A 19,499-nucleotide genomic window follows, 5' to 3' on the forward strand; every position below is an offset into this window, starting at 1 on the left:
GCAGAGAGAGAGAGAGAGAGAAGCAGGCTCCCTGCTGAGCAGAAAGCCCCATGCGGGACTCGATCCCAGGACCCTGAGATCATGACCTGAGCCAAAGGCAGCAGCTTAACCCACTGAGCCACCCAGGCGCCGACCCATTACGTTTCTAATTCCTGATTGCTAAAATATTTGGAGTCCACTTAAATAAATTAAAGAACAGACATTTAGATGGGATAAGATGCTATTATATGCAGTTTTTTTTGCATTCCCAGCTACTGTGTTTGTATGAGAAGATAGTTAGATTTGATGCTTCTCTAAAGAGTAATAGGTTCTGGGCGCCTGGGTTGCTCAGTCGATTAAGCCTCCATATCGTGATTTTGGCTCAGGTCATGATCTTAGGGTCCTGAGGTTGAGTGTGTGGGACTTTGCCCTGGACATGGAGCCTGCTTGAGATTCTCTCTCCCCCTTTCTCTCTGCTCCTCCCCCTGCTTCCATGTGCCTGAGCACACGCACATGTGCTCTCTCTCACCAAAAAAAAAAGTGGGGGAGTGGAGTGGGATTGTTGGGTCACAAGTAAGTTTATGTATATCATTCTTAGAAACTACCAAACCTTTTCCAAAAAGGCTGTACCATTGTGTATTCCCACCAGCAATGTTGTGGATGTTCCAGTTGCTATGCATACTGTCACTTTGTGTACATTTAAACACATACATAGAAACACACACGCACACGCACACACACGTACATACAAATTTAAGCCATCTAATTGTTGTGTAGTAGCATCTCAGCATGGTTTCATTTTGCATTTCTGTAGTGCCTATCAATGTTGACTATACTTTTAGTTAACCCTTAATCTTTGGTGAAGTGGCTATTCATGTCTTTTGCTAATTTTTAAACTGGATTCTGTTTTCTTATTTTGAGTTTCCTTTATATATACTCTGTACACCAGTTATTTGTGGGCATGTGAAATAAAAATATTTTCTTCCATTCTGTGGCTAACCATTCCAATCTCTTAGCAATGTCTTTTATGGAGTTTTGGGTTTTAATTTTTATTTTTTTGTATTATGTCTAAACCTAATATGACAGATTTTTTTTCCTTTATCTTTTCTAAAAGTTTTAGATATTTTTACATTTATATATATGATTAATTTTGAGCAATTTCAGTATAAAATACTAAATTTAGAACAAGGCTCATTCTCTAGAACACTGGTAATCCATGTACAGAAAAACTCAGTTATCTGGAGATCAGACACCTGGCAGCCTAAAGCATTGTGACCAGCTCAGAAGAAGGGAGGAAAAGGAGCATTTCTGGCTGCCAGTTAGCCGATCATTTTCACCATAAATTTTTTTATTATTTAATACTTTGTTAATGTATTACTTTATTATGTTTTGATTTTGTTTATCACTTATGTTATCATAATTATTAAAAATATGTATAATTACATACATCCTATAGCATCATATATAGAGTATGTAACTTCATACATATTAATATTTGTACATTGAATAATATGTAGATTATAGCAATTATTATTGATCATAATTGTAATTATTATGTACAGTACTAATCATAGTTGTTATAGAATACAGTTTCTCTATCCATAGAAGGTGTTCAGTTGTCTGAAGACAGCTAAGGAGAGGGATTCCAAGGTCTATGGAACTTTCTAAATCTGACAAGAACCCAGGGAGGGCCAGACCAACAAGCTATGCAGCGGCCCTCCTGGAAAGCCAAGTCACATCTCTGCAGTGATCGGCCCCAGATAGCTTTTCTTGTTCTTGCTTCCAACTTAGCACACACACCCCCAAAACTGAGACTGAGAGGAGGAACACATATGCTTTTCAGATATGGTCTATGACATAGAACAGCCCTCTTCTGTCAGCTCCTGTCCTGCTCCCCCACCCCAACAACCTGTCATCTGACCTTCCCCTTTCACCACCCAAAAGCTTTCCTGCTCCTCTGCCTGCCTTTGACTTGAGTCTCTTCCAAATGCAGGGGGTGGAGGTGCCCCCCTGATTCACTCTCCTGATGTCAGTAAGTAGTTCCTGTTCTGTTGTGGGTGATCTTTCTTTATCTCGGGATTCTCTCTCCCTTTCTTTCCCCCTCTGCACCTCCCTCTGCTCACACAAGAGCTCACACATGCAGTCTCTCTCAAATAAATAAAATCAGGACCCCTGGGTGGCTCGGTTAGTTAAGCATGTGCCTTCAGCTCCAGTCATGATCCTGGGGTCCTGGGATCAGATAGAACCCCACATTGGGTTCCCTGCTCAGGAGAAGAGTCTGATTCTCCCTCTCCCTCTACCTGCCTCTCCACCTCATAGTCTCTCTCTCTCTCTTAAGCAAATACATAAAGAAAATCTTCAAGAAAAGTAAAAAGTCACATGAAAATTCCAAATTGTATCTTTATTCTAAATCAGGACCCTAGTTTGGGAAGTAGCCAACTGAAAATAGTTATTGGCACTTATTGTGACTTAGGAGAGAACAGTTCTCCCTATGGAAGCAGAACCAGAGACATGCATGCCTCCTGGAGTCCCTGCTTCAAACAGCCATGAAAACAGAATAGTGGGACCCTCAAGCAGCCCATCAGAGAATTAACTGAGTGCCCTCGAGAAGATGCAGTGCAGGTATAGACATGACACAACTATTTGCAAAACACCAAGATGTCAAAGCTGCTTTAGAATTTTAGTATCTCAAAGACCTATTTAGAACCCAACTGTTATCCAGCCTGTAAGTATGCAAATGCGGAGACCATGAATGTGGCTAAGAATCCAGTCTGTTAGCGGTTCCGATGAAAGAAAGACTTTTGTTGATTCAGAAACGTCTGCCCTCCAGCAAAAACAAGGGAAAAGATCAGTTTGTCATGGGATTATGAGGAGGCTGGTTCTGAAAGATCATAACAAAAAATAAATGCTGCCCCCTTCTGCAAGGATTTGGTAAATGTGGGATTGGGGGACTGTCTTTCCATGAAGGAGAGAGGAAGCAAGGGTGAGAAAAGGTACATGGGTCTCATCCAGGCATCGTGGCAAAGCTGTCTCTTGAGATGCCATCCACTTCAGTGCTGGGAAATCTGTACCTTTAGGTCACCGCATGGTGTGCAGGTCCCACAGAATCTGGAAATTTCCTCAAATGTGCCACGTGAATCCAAGAGCCTATTCCCTGGAGTTTGGCAGCACAGGGTTGGTTAGCAAGACCTGATATGGGCCTTTCCAAAGAGCTTGAAGAGATTTTTTCTGGAGTTCTTTTGCAGTAGACAAGACCTCCAGGTTGCAAGATGGGAGCTTAAGGTCAACCCCTTAAATGCACTAGGAAAACACTCCTCTCCCAAAACATGGTTATTTTTAACATGAACAATTAAGCCTTTATAATATTAATTTCCATTCATTTTATATACGAATTCCCTTTATTAATTTTTATAGCCTGAAATTCACATTGCCTGTGTGGACTGAGAAATCTAAGCCAAAATGTGAGTTTATATCTACTTGAATTGGAGGTACCTAGAGGAATACCTACAAAATATATTCTACAGGAATGTGCTTTGAAGCCAGGCATTAACATATTCCTATTGAAAAACATTTCAGGAAATAATCAAAACCCATACAACACGTGAAGAATGTGAACCAAAGAAGAAGGTGGGAGTGGTGGAGGGGACAGGAGGCAGAGAGGGGAGTGGGAGGGGAGGGGAGGGAAAAGGAGAAGAAAAGCTTGCAAAGACAACATACTGCAAATGACAAAATCTGTATATTTTCAAAAGAATGTATTGATATCAAGATGAAAGATTACCAAAAATGTGCTGTGAAACTTCTAAAATTGACAAATGAAATAACTAAAATTATAAACTCAACTAGAGGGCTAAGCAGATACAGAGGATTTAATTAACTAGAAGCCAGATTTGAAGGTATTATCAACAATACCACAAGGATTAAAACATGGAAAATGTGGATAAAACTCCATGAAATTTCAAAACACTTTAAAGGTCCTCAAATGCACTTGCACAGCGTCCTAGATGGGAATCTCTCTTTTCTTCCTCTGTGACCTCATTTGGTATCAGTTCCCCATTACCCAGAAGCTTCATTCACTCTTGTGGAAGATGCTGTGATGGTTAATTTTTTGTGTTGGCTTCACTGGATCACTGGTACCAAAGGTGCCCAATTGGGTGAAACTTTGCTCTGGGCCTATGAGAGTGTTTCTGGATGAGACTAACATTTGAATCGGTTACTCAGTAAAACAGATTGCTACTCCAGTACTGCTGGGCCTCATCCAACTGGTTGAGCCAGAGCAAAAAGCCTGAGTAAGGGAGATGTCCCTCTTTCTAACCCTCTGTCTCTCTGAGCTGGGACATTGGTCTTCTCCTGCCTGGGTCATAACTGTGTGAGCCAGTTTCTAATAAATCTCTCTCTAGAGAGAGATTACATGGAGATGTAGGTATAGATGGTCAGTTGTTTCTCTGGAGAATGCTGACTAATACACTTTCAATTCCTCCTCCTGACTTAGTTCCATTGATTTAACTCCTTCTTTTCTTTGGGAAATGAGGTTTTAGATTAGATGCCCTTTCTGACCTAAGCAGCTTTAGACCACACAGACCCGCAGTTCCCTCCCCAGTGAATAGAAGCACCACTCTGTGATCCAGGTCATGGATCTGCATTGTCACAGCTCTGTCCTAGGGAGGCTTTGTGTAGTTTGCCATGTTCCCCCCACGCCATGAGAAGCCCTTATTATTTCCCAAGTGGAACGATAAAAGGCCACATCCTATGTCAGCTGCAGGAGAAATAGAGCAGAACAACAAATGGATGAATGAAAAAAAGCAAACCGCATGCAAATGAAAAATGAAATGAAATGAAAAAATTGAGTGAAAAATGAATGAAATGACACCCTAAAACAATAGAATACTCATTCTTCTCCAGTGCACATGGAACCTTCTCCAGAATAGACCACATACTGGGTCACAAAGCAGAACTCAACTGATACCAAAAGACCGACATTATTCCCTGCATATTCTCAGATCACAATGCTTTGAAACTGGAGCTCAATCACAAGGAAAATTTCAGAAGGAACTCAAATGCCTGGAAGTTAAAGACCACCTTGCTTAAGAATGCTTGGATCAACCAGGAGATCAAAGAAGAACTTAAACAATTCATGGAAACCAATGAGAATGAAGACACTTTGGTCCAAAATCTATGGGATACAGCAAAGTCAGTCCTAAGGGGGAAATACATAGCCATCCAAGCCTCCCTCAAAAACATTGAAAAATCCAGAATACACCAGTTGTCTCTACATCTTAAAGAACTGGAGAATCAAAAACAAATCAAACCAACTCCACACATAAGAAGGGAAATAATCAAGATTAGAGCAGAAATCAATGAGGTAGAAATCAAGAGATACAGTAGAATGTATCAATGAAACTAGAAGCTGGTTTTTTGAAAGAATCAATAAGATCGATAAACCATTGGCCACACTAATCCAAAAGAAAAGAAAGCTCAAGTTAATAAAATTATGAATGAAAAGGGAGAGATCACAACTAACACCAAGGAAGTGGAAACAATCATCAGAAGTTATTATTAACAGTTATATGCCAATAAGCTAAGCAACCTAGATGAAATGGATGCATTCCTGGAAAAGTATGAAAAATGAAATGAAATAATGAAAAAAATGCTTGTTCAACCAATGCTCGTTTCAATTAGGAAATCTGGGTTGCACTTCGGATAAAATCAGCAATTTAATATGGCAGATGGGTATTTAAAATTTTTTCTTAAAAGGACAGGAAACCTGCACTGGGGAGAGTTAAAATCCCTTTTAACTGATGATTAAACAAAAAATTCAAATGATTTATTTGACCAAGAAACAAAGGAACTCAATCTAAAGAAATCGCAAAAAAAAAAAGAAAAAAGATTGATAGAATGAGAGTACAGATTTAGACATTAACTAAAACTGAGTATAGAAAGTATGAACATGATGGGTAGATATAGAAATATCATTGATAGCCAGGGACTTACCACATTCCTCATATCTAAATGTCCCAGTCAAGTACTTCTATTTATGCTCAAGTCCCAGGCCATGCTGTGCTATATGGTACATCCCAGACCCAGAGGAAGAAGGAAACCTCCCAATTTCTTTGACTGAAGCCATGTAGCTAGATCACGAAGCCTGTGGGACACAGTCAGGTAGAGAAAGCCTCCCTCCCTCTGCCTCACTTGTAAATGCAGACTCCAATGTCCTCACCACAATAATAGCAGCTATCATCTCTCAGTAAATTAAAATCCTAAAAGAACTTATGAAAAAGCCTCAGTAGATGAATGCGGAGATATTTAAATACATGTCAAATGGTGTAGGGTAGATTAATAGGTGCACAGGGAGAAACAAAAGGATAATAAAGGGTGAAAATATATTAGACATAACCTGAGCCTCCTCCCACCTCACTGCCCCAGAGACCCAGAGGCCCCTGAGGATGACGTCTGACCAACGCCAACTGTTACCCCAAGTGGGGCCATTCGCATAGTGACTAGGAGAATGGACTGTGGATCCAGGCCACCAGGATTCAAATCTTGGCCCCATCATTTCCTACATAACCTTAATGAGCTACCCAATTTAAGTGCCCCAGTTTCTATAACTGAAAAATGCCAGTAATAATAGTACCTCCCTCCCAGGTAGACATAAGGGAGGGGTGAATTAATATACATGAAGTGCTTAAAATGGCAAGATGGCAGTTCAGTGTCCTCTTGTTGGTATTTGCCTTATTGTCATTGTTGGTATCTTACTGAAGCCAGCTCTCCGAGATTCCCTCTTTCTCTCTCCTCCAAAAGAGTGACCCAGAGGGGCACCTGGGTGGCTCAGTTGGTTAAGCATTCCACTCTTGATTTGTGCTCAGGTCATGATCTCAGTGTTCTGGAATGGAGCCCCAAGTTGGGCTCCACTCAGTAGGTGGTCAGCTTGAGAGTCTCTCTCCCTCTGGCCCTCCCCACCCTCTCTAAAATAAATAAATAAATAAACAATCAAATAAATAAATAAATCTGAAGAGAAGAAGAATAAGAAGAGGAAGAGTAAGGAGGAGGAGGAGGAGCAAGCGGAGGAGGAAGAGACAAAGGAGAAACAGAGGAAGAAGTAGAGGAAGGAGGAGGAGGAGGAGAAGAGGGAGGATGGGGAAAGTTTCTGTTGTGGTTAGAAGGCAGCATCCCTCGCCAGGGATGCAAGAGATTAACATCTATTTTGTTCAGCCAAGGGGATTTTTGTGTTTATTTACTATCACAGATACAGTTAAGGTAAAAAAGATGAGGCTTAATTATTTGTCTAAAAAAGTAGTAGAGGTCACTGTAGCTATTTCAAGTTTGGTTTTCAATTCCTTATTTTCAAAGGCCTTTTATCTGTAAAAAGAAACAATTTGGCCTGGAGAAAATTCACCATTGTATACTTTTTTTTTTTACATGCTTTGGGTATGCACACATAAAGGTTTTGTTTAACAAAATAAAAAAATAGCAGGTCCAAAATGGAGTCATCTGTGCTAGGTCCACCAAGACTTAATATCCTAACCTAATTACTGTTTCAAACTCCCTCAGAAATGTAGTCTTACCTGGTCAATGTAGAATTTTCTAGTCAGCACCAATGATGTAATCTGCCACATTGCTCCTTTCCATCCTCCAAAAGAAGATGAAGTAATCCCCCTAATATATCCCTTTGCCCTCAAAAGGAAGGTGACTTCACCCAAAGCAATTAAAAAAATAATAATGACTTCTTTAACTCATCTTTAAAAACCTTTCCCTTTCTGTAGACTTTGGAATGCCTTTCTAGTGTTAGGATGTTGACTGATTCATGAATCATTTGATAAAAACCAATTAGATCTTTAAAACTGGCTCATTTGAATGTTTGTTGCTGAGTAGTCTTGACATTTCTGGTTAATTCTGAATATTTGAGGAAAGTTCTGCCATCTTCCTACGTTTTCCCATTTGAAATGGACTCAGTGTATTTATGTTTTTATTAAGAGAATAAGAATATTCAAAGATGGTTTTCAGAAATATAAGGATCTTGCTTTCTTATTTCATTTGTTCCCAGGAAAGTTGAAATCTGAACATCTTCGAATAAGAGATCTCAGATAATTGTTTTCTGGGGTCTCTGTCATTTTAGTATATGTGCTGCCGAAGTGAGCACAGTCTCTGTCATTTTAAAAGTACATGTGAGGGGCACCTGGGTGGCTCAGTGGTTTAAGCCACTGCCTTCAGCTCAGGTCATGATCTCAGGGTCCTAGGATCGAGTCCCGCTTCGGGCTCTCTACTCGCCAGGAAGCCTGTTTCCTCCTCTCTCTCTCTCTGCCTGCCTCTCTGCCTACTTGGATCTCTCTGTGTCAAATAAATAAATAAAATCTTTTAAAAAAGTACATGTGAAAAAACCCTCCCTGGAACTTTTAATTAATTTTTTAAAGATTTTTATTCATTTATTTGACAGACAGCGATCACAAGTAGGCAGAGAGGCAGTCAGAGAGAGAGAGGAGGAAACAGGCTCCCTGGCGAGCAGAAAGCCTGATGTGGGGCTCGATCCCAGGACCCCGGAATCACGATCTGAGCCAAAGGCAGAGGCTTTAACCCACTGAGCCACCCAGGACCCCCATTAATTAATTTTTCATAAAAAGCTACAAATAAGGGTATCAAAGATACCTTTTAAATTTTTAAGGATTTCTAAGTTGGTAAATTTTATGAGATAAGATTTTAGTGTACAATACTATACAATTTTTCTAGCCTTTTTTCTAACAAAATATTCACTTTTTTGAAAGAACTCATAGTTTTTTTCTCAGCTCAGTTGTTAAATTTCCAAAGCAACATATATAATTAAAAATGGATGTTTATTGGGACACCTGGGTGGCTCAGGGGTTAAAACCTCTGCCTTTAGCTCAGGTCATGATCCCAGGGTCCTGGGATTGAGCCCTGCATCCAGGTCTCTGCTCAGCAGGGAGCCTGATTCCTCCTCTCTCTCTGCCTGCTTCTCTGCCTACTTGTGATCTCCCTCTGTCAAATAAAAAAATAAAATCTTTTTAAAAAATGGATATTCATGGACTAAAATACCTGGAGAGTTAAGACAATATTTAAACTAATGTTGTCTGCATACCCCTGTGTTTTAAATATCACTGATAACCAAGTAAGGTTGTGTTTACATATACAATATGTTTTAGGCATGCTACAATAACAAAGTTATTGAAAACTTAGAAAAAGACATCATTAAATTTATTCAATGATCTAGGTTTTTTTTTACATTCTTTATGTTATTCCTTTACTTTCTATTTCTGTGAAGTAGAAATATAACAGAACTATTTGTTCTGTGTCTCTATTTCAGGCACAGAACTAAAAACCTCTGTAATTTCCAATGAGGATAGCAGTAAAGTTTTCTTTCATTATGTTAATGAGGTGGCTTTTGGACCTCATCGAGGAACTGTGCCTGGTTGGCAGTGGGGTCAACTTGTCATTAGAGGCATGGACCTTTGAGCCCTACCAGCCAGACCTCTGGGGAGAAAAGACAACTGGACATGAAAATCAATGGCCAATAGTCAATACTGTAATCAATCATGCCTATGAATTGAAACCTTAATAAAACGACATTTCTTATAACATCATGCATTGATTTTAGACATTCTGTTTTAGTCAAACTAGTAAAAACTTGAGGTTTTTCTTTTGTTTTTGTACATTCTCATATTTGGAATCATAAGGGTTCTGTGCCCAATTCCACCACAGGTGTGGGAGGGTAACTTCCCCACACCAGCAATTCTCTGACACCAGCTAGGTGCCCTGCAATGTAATTCAAATTGGACCCTATCTATGTGGACATAGATACCTGGAGATAGCAGGTGCTCAGTCCCACAAGACTGTCCCCACAACCTCTGCCCCACCACACACATGTTACACACTTCAGACAAGAATCAAATCCGGGTTGTCACCTGTGCCTCCCACCGACCAGCTGAAGATTAGAGATTCCCACCACCCGCCCTTTGGGTTTGATTAATTTGCTAGAGTGGCTCACAAAACCCAGGAACATTTTCCAGTCTGGATTACAAATTCATTATAAAAGGCTCTAATTCAGGAATAGCCGGTTGGAAGAAATGCACAAAGAAGGTGTGTGGAACTGGTGCAGCGCTTCCATGCCCTCTCCACGCACCCCACTCTCCTCAGACCTCCGTGTGCTTGCCAAACCAGAAGCTCTCCACACCCCACCTTTTTGGCTTTTTCTGGCCAGGACACCACAGTGACACAGACTGTTTGGTCTGAAAGAGAAGGCACAGATTAATGGGCTTTGACATAAGGATCTGTATTTCACTGAGTTCAAATATTCCCTGGTATATATTTTTGTTACTATCAATTTTTAAATATCCCACCAGCCCCTGTCTCCCAAACTGAATAGGCTTCCCTCTTCCCTCCATCCCTGGGTCCTCTCAGCATTTGGTACCAGTGACTCTTGAGGATGGGTCTGCATTCCCTGGAGGGACCTTGAAGTTCCTGCAATGGGGAGAGGAAATCTTGACTGTGTAGCCTCGGTGCTCCATAAGAACAATACGACAGTACTTAGCATGTTTCTGCTGCAGGAGTGCTCGGTATCTGCTTGTGGAGAACTCAAGAAGGGGAAGGTTTGGGACACAGCTACTGGTATTGGGTGAAATCAGGTGGCCTACTGTTCTCTGGAGAGATGAGTATGCACACACTCAGATTTTCAGCGTGAAGTTAAATGAGCAGGTCTTGAAGTTTTCTTGGAAATCATGGGAAAGATGTTGATGTAAACTGTCACTTATTTCTTGGATTAGTCCCTTGGACAGTGGTGAGGTAGGTGGGTGTCCCAGCTAGGCACAGAGCCATTTTACTGAAGGACTGGAGTTCTGGTCTCATTTCACGCAAGAGCCCCTGGTGTTCTGTTGGCCCCTCTGATGGACAGCAAGCTGCGCTAGGCAGGGCACAGCCACCCTCCAGGGCTTCATTTCCTCCCTAGATCTCCATTAAAGTCTGCTTCAGGTGGCACTGAGGATGGAAGGTAGCTTTCCCCATCTTACATGAGAACTCCAGAAACCCCCACAGTAGCCCACAGTATGCAAGTTGTTTCTGAACACCCTTCTAGCTTAGAGCGGTGCTTGGTACACGAATAAACAAACACAAAGTCAAACTTACAGACTGAAAAAGAGCAGGCCTGAGACTCCAGCTCACTGAATTTTGAGACTACACTAAGGCCCCCAAATGGAATCTTCAACAATATATGGGGTTTGGTTTGAAAACATCGGATTCTAGTTGATTGTATTTCTCTTCTCTAATTTTTGATGTCATTAATTGTGTCACTAAAAGTGTTATTTATTTTTTCTTTGCATGGGGTTAATTCACAGGTTGAAAAGGATACCCAATTAGTGTCTAGTGCTGTTTTTGACTTCTTACTATTCAGAGAACTGGGAAGAATGCCTATGTAGAAATCTTTGCAAACTTGTACAATAATTCCTTCATATAAATTAAAAACTCTCCAATGCTATGCATTTGTCGGTGTTTTTCAGCTTTTAAATATATTTACCCCCATTTTAAGAATCTAATATTTCTTTGCATAATTTCATTATACTTCATATACATGTTTAATGTAAAAAAATACAACAAAGGGAGTGTAAACTCAAATTAAAATTATCTGTAGGGACGCCTGCATGGCCGAGTTGGTGAAGTGACTGCCATTGGCTCAGGTCATGATCCCAGAGGTCCTAGATTGAGCCCCACATCAGGCTCCCTGCTCAGCAGGGACTCTGCTTCTTCCACTGACCCTCCCCCGCCTTGTGCACTCTCTCTCTCTATCTCTCTCTCTCTCAAATAAGTAAATAAATATTTTTAAAAAATAAGAAAATTACCTCCAAGTCCTCTCATCTCTCATTCCAGGTTCCAAATGATGATAATTGGCAACCAATAACTTCTATAAAGTTCCTGAAATTTTTTGATTTATGTATGTATTTTAAATGATTTATATTTAAGGGACACCTTGGTGGCTCAGTCCATTAAGTGTCGGCCTTTGGCTCAGGATGGGATTCCAGGATCCTGGGATCAGGCCGGGCATTGGGCTCCATGCTGGGGGGAACCTGTTTCTCCCTCTGCACCTCATCCTGCTCATGCTTTCCCTCTCTCACACTCTCTCGCTCTCAAATGAATAAATAAAATCTATAAAAAGGATTTTTATTGAATACAAATGTGTTCATGGAACCAAAGTAAAAGCCACAAAAATATTCAGCCTTTCTAATGAAGTGCTTGCCTCTCTTTAGTTTTCTAATATGTGTGTGTAACACAGGCTATGTTCAATAATCCGTCATACCAGAATATGTGTAGAAATACAAAGTTCTGACTACATGATTCTTAAGCTCCATACTCTGCCTCATAAGAGTGTTAGCCTTAAGAGCGATAATATGTTCTGGAAGCATAAGGGCCTTGGCGTGCACTTAACGTAGAGTATCCAACCAGCCAAGAGGCCCTCCTTGTTCTAACTTCTTTTCTCAACTGGGAACACTCTGCCTCATATGAGTGTTAGCCTTAAGAGCGATTATATGTTCTGGAAGCATAAGGGCTTTGCTGTGCACTTAACTCAGAGTATCCAACCTGTGGAGCGTCTGTCGCTATTCTAACAGCATTCCTCAACTGGGAAAACACTGCCATTTAATCGGTTATTGTACTAAGCGGGATTATACGTTTTGCAAGCATAAGGTACTTGGTATGCACTTAACTCAGAGGATCCAACCTCCCTACAGTCTGCCCTTGTTCTAACTTCTTCCCACAACAGGGAAAGCACTACCATTTATGAGTGTTTGCCTTAAGAGCCTTTACACGTTTTTGAAGCATAAGGACCTTGGCCTACACTTAACTCAGAGTTTCCAACCTGCCTAGAGTCTATCCTTGTACTAAATTCTTTTCTCAACCGGGAACACTCTGCCTCATATGAGTGTTAGCCTTAAGAGCATTTAAAGGTTTTGGAAGCATAAGGTCCTTGCCCTGCACTTAACTCAGAGTTTCCAAGCTGCCTAGAGTCCGTCTTGTTCTAACTTCTTTTCTCAACTGGGAAAACACTGCCATTGAATGGGATTTTGTATTAAGTGGGATTATACGTTTTGCAAGAATAATGGACTTGGCATGCACTTGACTCAGAGTTTCCTTTTTTTATTAATTAATTAATTAATTAATTAATTTTCAGCATAACAGTATTCATTGTTTTTGCACAACACCCAGTGCTCCATGCAATACGTGCCCTCCCTATTACCCACCACCTGGTTCCCCCAACCTCCCACCCCCGCCCCTTCAAAACCCTCAGGTTGTTTTTCAGAGTCCATAGTCTCTTATGGTTCACCTCCCCTTCCAATTTCCCTCAACTTCCTTCTCCTCTCCATCTCCCAATGTCCTCCATGACATTTGTGATACTCCACAAATAAGTGAAACCATATGATACTTGACTCTCTTTGCTTGACTTATTTCACTCAGCATAATCACTTCCAGTCCTGTCCATGTTGCAACAAAAGTTGGGTATTCATCCTTTCTTTTCTTTCTTTCTTTTTTTACAAACATATAATGTATTTTTATCCCCAGGGGTACAGGTCTGTGAATCACCAGGTTTACACACTTCAAAGCACTCACCATAGCACATACCCTCCCCAATGTCCATAACCCACCTCCCCCTCTCCCAACCCCACCTCCCCCCAGCAACCCCCAGTTTGTTTTGTGAGATTAAGAGTCATTTATGGTTTGTCTCCCTCCCATCCCCATCTTGTTTCATTTATTCTTCTCCTATCCCCCTAACCCCCATGTTGCATCTCCATGTCCTCATATCAGGGAGATCATATGATAGTTGTCTTTCTCCAGTTGACTTATTTCACTAAGCATGATACCCTCTAGTTCCATCCACGTCATCACAAATGGCAAGACTTCATTTCTTTTGATGGCTGCATAGTATTCCATTGTGTATATATACCACATCTCCTTTATACATTCATCTGTTGATGGACATCTAGGTTCTTTCCATAGTTTGGCTATTGTAGACATTTCTGCTATAAACATTCGGGTACACGTACCCCTTTGGACCACTATGTTTGTATCTTTAGGGTAAATACCCAGTAGTGCAATTGCTGGGTCATAGGGTAGTTCTATTTTCAACATTTTGAGGAACCTCCATGCTGTCTTCCAGAGTGGTTGCACCAGCTTGCATTCCCACCAACAGTGGAGGAGGGTTCCCCTTTCTTTGCATCCTCGCCAACATCTGTCATTTCCTGACTTGTTATATTTTAGCCATTCTGACTGGTGTGAGGTGATATCTCATTGTGGTTTTGATTTGTATTTCCCTGATGCCGAGTGATGTGGAGCACTTTTTCATGTGTCTGTTGGCCATCTGGATGTCTTCTTTGCAGAATTGTCTGTTCATGTCCTCTGCCCATTTCTTGATTGGATTGTATGTTTTTTGGGTGTTGAGTTTGCTAAGTTCCTTATAGATTTTGGACACTAGCCCTTTATCTGATATGTCGTTTGCAAATATCTTCTCCCATTCTCTCAGTTGTATTTTGGTTTTGTTAACTGTTTCCTTTGCTGTGCAAAAGCTTTTGATCTTGATGAAACCCCAATAGTTCATTTTTGCCCTTGCTTCCCTTGCCTTTGCCGATGTTCCTAGGAAGATGCTGCTGCAGCTGAGGTCAAAGAGGTTGCTGCCTGCGTTCTCCTCAAGGATTTGGATGGATTCCTTTCTCACATGGAGGTCCTTCATCCATTTTGAGTCTATTTTCGTGTGTGGTGTAAGGAAGTGGTCCAATTTCATTTTTCTGCATGTGGCTGTCCAATTTTCCCAGCACCATTTATTGAAGAGGCTGTCTTTTTTCCATTGGACATTGTTTCCTGCTTTGTCGAAGATAAGTTTACCATAGAGTTGAGGGTCTATTTCTGGGCTCTCTATTCTGTTCCATTGATCTATGTGTCTGTTTTTGTGCCAGTACCATGCTATCTTGATGATGACAGCTTTGTAATAGAGCTTGAAGTCCGGAATTGGGATGCCACCAACTTTGGCTTTCTTTTTCAATATTCCTTTGGCTATTCGAGGTCTTTTCTGGTTCCATATAAATTTTAGGATCGTTTGTTCCATTTCTTTGAAAAAAATGGATGGTATTTTGATAGGGATTGTATTAAATGTGTAGATTGCTTTAGGTAGCATAGACATTTTCACAATCCAGGAGCATGGAACATTTTTCCATTTCTTTGTGTCTTCCTCAATTTCTTTCATGAGTACTTTATAGTTTTCTGCATATAGGTTCTTAGCCTCCTTGGTTCGGTTTATTCCTAGGTATCTTATAGTTTTGGGTGTAATTGTAAATGGGATTGACTCCTTAATTTCTCTTTCTTCTGTCTTATTGTTGGTGTACAGAAATGCAACTGATTTCTGTGCATTGATTTTATATCCTGACACTTTACTGAATTCCTGGACAAGTTCTAGCAGTTTTGGAGTGGAGTCTTTTGGGTTTTCCACATATAGTATCATATCATCTGTGAAGAGTGATAGTTTGACTTTTTCTTTGCCGATTTGGATGCCTTTAATTTCTTTTTGTTGTCTGATTGCTGAGGCTAGGACTTCTAGTACTATGTTGAATAGCAGTGGTGATAATGGACATCCCTGCTCTGTTCCTGACCTTAGCAGAAAAGCTTTCAGTTTTTCTCCATTGAGAATGATATTTGCGGTGGGTTTTTCATAGACGGCTTTGATAATATTGAGGTATGTGCCCTCGATCCCTACATTTTGAAGAGTTTTGATCAGGAAAGTATGCTGTACTTTGTCAAATGCTTTTTCAGCATCTATTGAGAGTATCATATGGTTCTTGTTCTTTCTTTTCTTAATGTGTTCTATCACATTGATTGATTTGTGGATGTTGAACCAACCCTGCAACCCTGGAATAAATCCCACTTGGTCGTGGTGAATAATCCTTTTAATGTACTGTTGAATCCTATTGGCTAGTATTTTGGCGAGAATTTTTGCATCTGTGTTCATCAAGGATATTGGTCTGTAGTTCTCTTTTTGGGTGGGATCCTTGTCTGGTTTTGGGATCAAGGTGATGCTGGCCTCATAAAATGAGTTTGGAAGTTTTCCTTCCATTTCTATTTTTTGGAACAGTTTCAGGAGAATAGGAATGAGTTCTTCTTTAAATGTTTGGTAGAATTCCCCTGGGAAGCCTCCTGGCCCTGGGCTTTTGTTTGTTTGGAGATTTTTGATGACTGTTTCAATCTCCTTACTGGTTATGGGCCTGTTCAGGTTTTCTATTTCTTCCTGGTTCAGTTGTGGTAGTTTATATGTCTCTAGGAATGCATCCATTTCTTCCAGATTGTCCAATTTGTTGGCGTAGAGTTGCTCATAGTATGTTCTTATAATTGTCTGTATTTCTTTGGTGTTAGTTGTGATCTCTCCTCTTTCATTCATGATTTTATTTATTTGGGTCCTTTCTCTTTTCTTTTTGATAAATCTGGCCAGGGGTTTATCAATCTTATTGATTCTTTCAAAGAACCAGCTCCTAGTTTCATTGATTTTTTCTATTGCTTTTTTTTTTTTTTTTTTGGTTTCTATTTCATTGATTTCTGCTCTGATCTTTATGATTTCTCTTCTCCTGCTGGGGTTAGGGTTTCTTTCTTGATCTTTCTCCTGCTCCTTTAAGTGTAGGGTTAGGTTGTGTACTTGAGACCTTTTTTGTTTCTTGAGAAAGGCTTGTATCGCTATATATTTTCCTCTCAGGACTGCCTTTGCTGTGTCCCACAGATTTTGAACCGTTGTGTTTTCATTATCATTTGTTTCCATGAATTTTTTCAATTCTTCTTTAATTTCCGGGTTGACCCATTCATTCTTTAGAAGGATGCTGTTTAGTCTCCATATATTTGGGTTCTTTCCAGCTTTTTTCTTATGATTGAAAACTCAGAGTTTCCAACTGGCCTACAATCCGCCGTTGTTCTAACTTCTTCCCGCAACTGGGAAAACATTACCATTTTTTTTATTTGTTTATTTTCAGCGTAACAGTGTTCATTGTTTTTGCACCACACCCAGTGCTCCATGCAGTACGTGCCCTCCCTATTACCCACCACCTGGTTCATCAACCCCCCCCCACCCCCGCCACTTCAAAACACTCTGGTTGTTTTTCAGAGTCCATGGTCTCTCGTGGTTCATCTCCCCTTCCAGTTTCTCTCAACTCCCTCTCCTCTCCACCTCCCCATGTCCACCGTGTTCTTTGTTATGCTCCACAAATAAGTGAGGCCATATGATACTTGACTCTCTCTGCTCGACTTATTTCGCTCAGAATAATCTCTTCCAGTCCCGTCCATGTTGCTACAAAAGTTGGGTATTCATCCTTTCTGATGGAGGCTTAATACTCCATTGTGTATATGGACTACATCTTCCTTATCCATTCATCCACTGAAGGGCATCTTGGTTCTTTCTACAGTTTGGCGACCGTGGCCATTGCTGCAATAAACATTGGGGTACAGATGGCCCTTCTTTTCACTACATCTGTATCTTTGGGGTAAATACCCAGCAGTGCAATTGCAGGGTCATAGGGAAGCTCTATTCTTAATTTCTTCAGGAATCTCCACACTGTTCTCCAAAGTGGCTGCACCAACTTGCATTCCCACCAACAGTGGAAGAGGGTTCCCCTTTCTCCACATCCTCTCCAACACACATTGTTTCCTGTCTTGCTAATTTTGGCCATTCTAACTGGTGTTAGGTGGTATCTCAATGTGGTTTTAATTTGAATCGCCCTGATGGCTAATGATGATGAACATTTTTTCATGTGTCTGATAGCCATTTGTATGTCTTCATTGGAGAAGTGTCTGTTCATATCTTCTGCCCATTTATTGATATGATTATCTGTTTTGTGTGTGTTGAGTTTGAGAAGTTCGTTATAGATCCTGGATATCAACCTTTTGTCTGTACTGTCATTTGCAAATATCTTCTCCCATTCCGTGGGTTGCCTCTTTGTTTTGTTGACTGTTTCCTTTGCTGTGCAGAAACTTTTGATCTTGATGAAGTCCCAAAAGTTCATTTTCACTTTTGTTTCCTTTGCCTTTGGAGACATATCTTGAAAGAAGTTGCTGTGGCTGATATCGAGGAGGTTACTGCCTATGTTCTTCTCTAGGATTCTGAAGGATTCCTGTCTCACGTTGAGGTCTTTTATCCATTTTGAGTTTATCTTTGTGTACGGTGTAAGAGAATGGTCGAGTTTCATTCTTCTACATATCGCTGTCCAGTTTTCCAGGCACCATTTATTGAAGAGACTGCCTTTTTTCCATTGTATATTTTTTCCTGTTTTGTCAACGATTATTTGACCATAGAGTTGAGGGTCCATATCTGGGCTCTCCACTCTGTTCCACTGGTCTATGTGTCTGTTTTCACACCAGCACCACGCTGTCTTGGTGATCACAGCTTTGTAATAACGTTGAAATCGGGTAATGTGATGCCGCCCGTTTTGTTTTTATTTTTCAACATTTCCTTAGCAATGCGGGGTCTCTTCTGATTCCATACAAATTGTAGGATTATTTGCTCCAGCTCTTTGAAAAATACTCGTGGAATTTTGATCGGAATGGCATTAAAAGTATAGATTGCTCTAGGCAGTATAGACATTTTAACAATGTTTATTCTTCCAATACAAGAGCATGGAACAGTCTTCCATCTTTTTGTGTCTTCTTCAATTTCTTTCATGAGTGTTCTGTAGTTCCTCGAGTACAGGTCCTTTACCTCTTTGATTAGGTTTATTCCCAGGTATCTTATGGTTCTTGGTGCTATAGTAAATGGAATCGATTCTCTAATTTCCCTTTCTGTATTTTCATTGTTAGTGTATAAGAAAGCCACTGATTTCTGTACATTGACTTTGTATCCTGCCACGTTACTGAATTGCTGTATGAGTTCTAGTAGTTTGGGTGTGGAGTCTTTGGGGTTTTCCATATAAAGAATCATGTCATCTGTGAAGAGAGAGAGTTTGACTTCTTCCTTGCCAGTTTGAATACCTTTTATTTCTCTTTGTTGTCTGATTGCCGTTGCTAGAACTTCTAATACTATGTTGAACAAGAGTGGTGAGAGTGGACATTCTTGTCGTGTTCCTGATCTCAACGGGAAGGCTGCAAGCTTTTTCCCATTGAGGATGATATTTTCTGTGGGCCTTTCATAGATAGATTTTATGAAGTTCAGGAATGTTCCCTCTATCCCTATACTTTGAAGCGTTTTCATCAGGAACGGATGCTGGATTTTGTCAAATGCTTTTTCTGCATCAATTGAGAGGACCATGTGGTTCTTCTCTCTTCTCTTATTGATTCGTTCTATCACATTGATTGATTTGCGAATGTTGAACCAAACTTGTAACCCAGGGATGAATCCCACCTGGTCATGGTGGATAATCTTTTTTAATGTGCTGCTGGATCCTGTTTGCTAGGATCTTGTTGAGAATCTTTGCATCCGTATTCATCAGTGATATTGGTCTGAAATTCTCCTTTTTGGTAGGGTCTTTGCCTGGTTTGGGGATCAGGGTAATGCTGGCTTCATAAAAAGAGTCTGG

Source organism: Meles meles, unplaced genomic scaffold (genome assembly GCF_922984935.1).
Source record: "Meles meles unplaced genomic scaffold, mMelMel3.1 paternal haplotype, whole genome shotgun sequence".
Taxonomy (NCBI): domain Eukaryota; kingdom Metazoa; phylum Chordata; class Mammalia; order Carnivora; family Mustelidae; genus Meles; species Meles meles.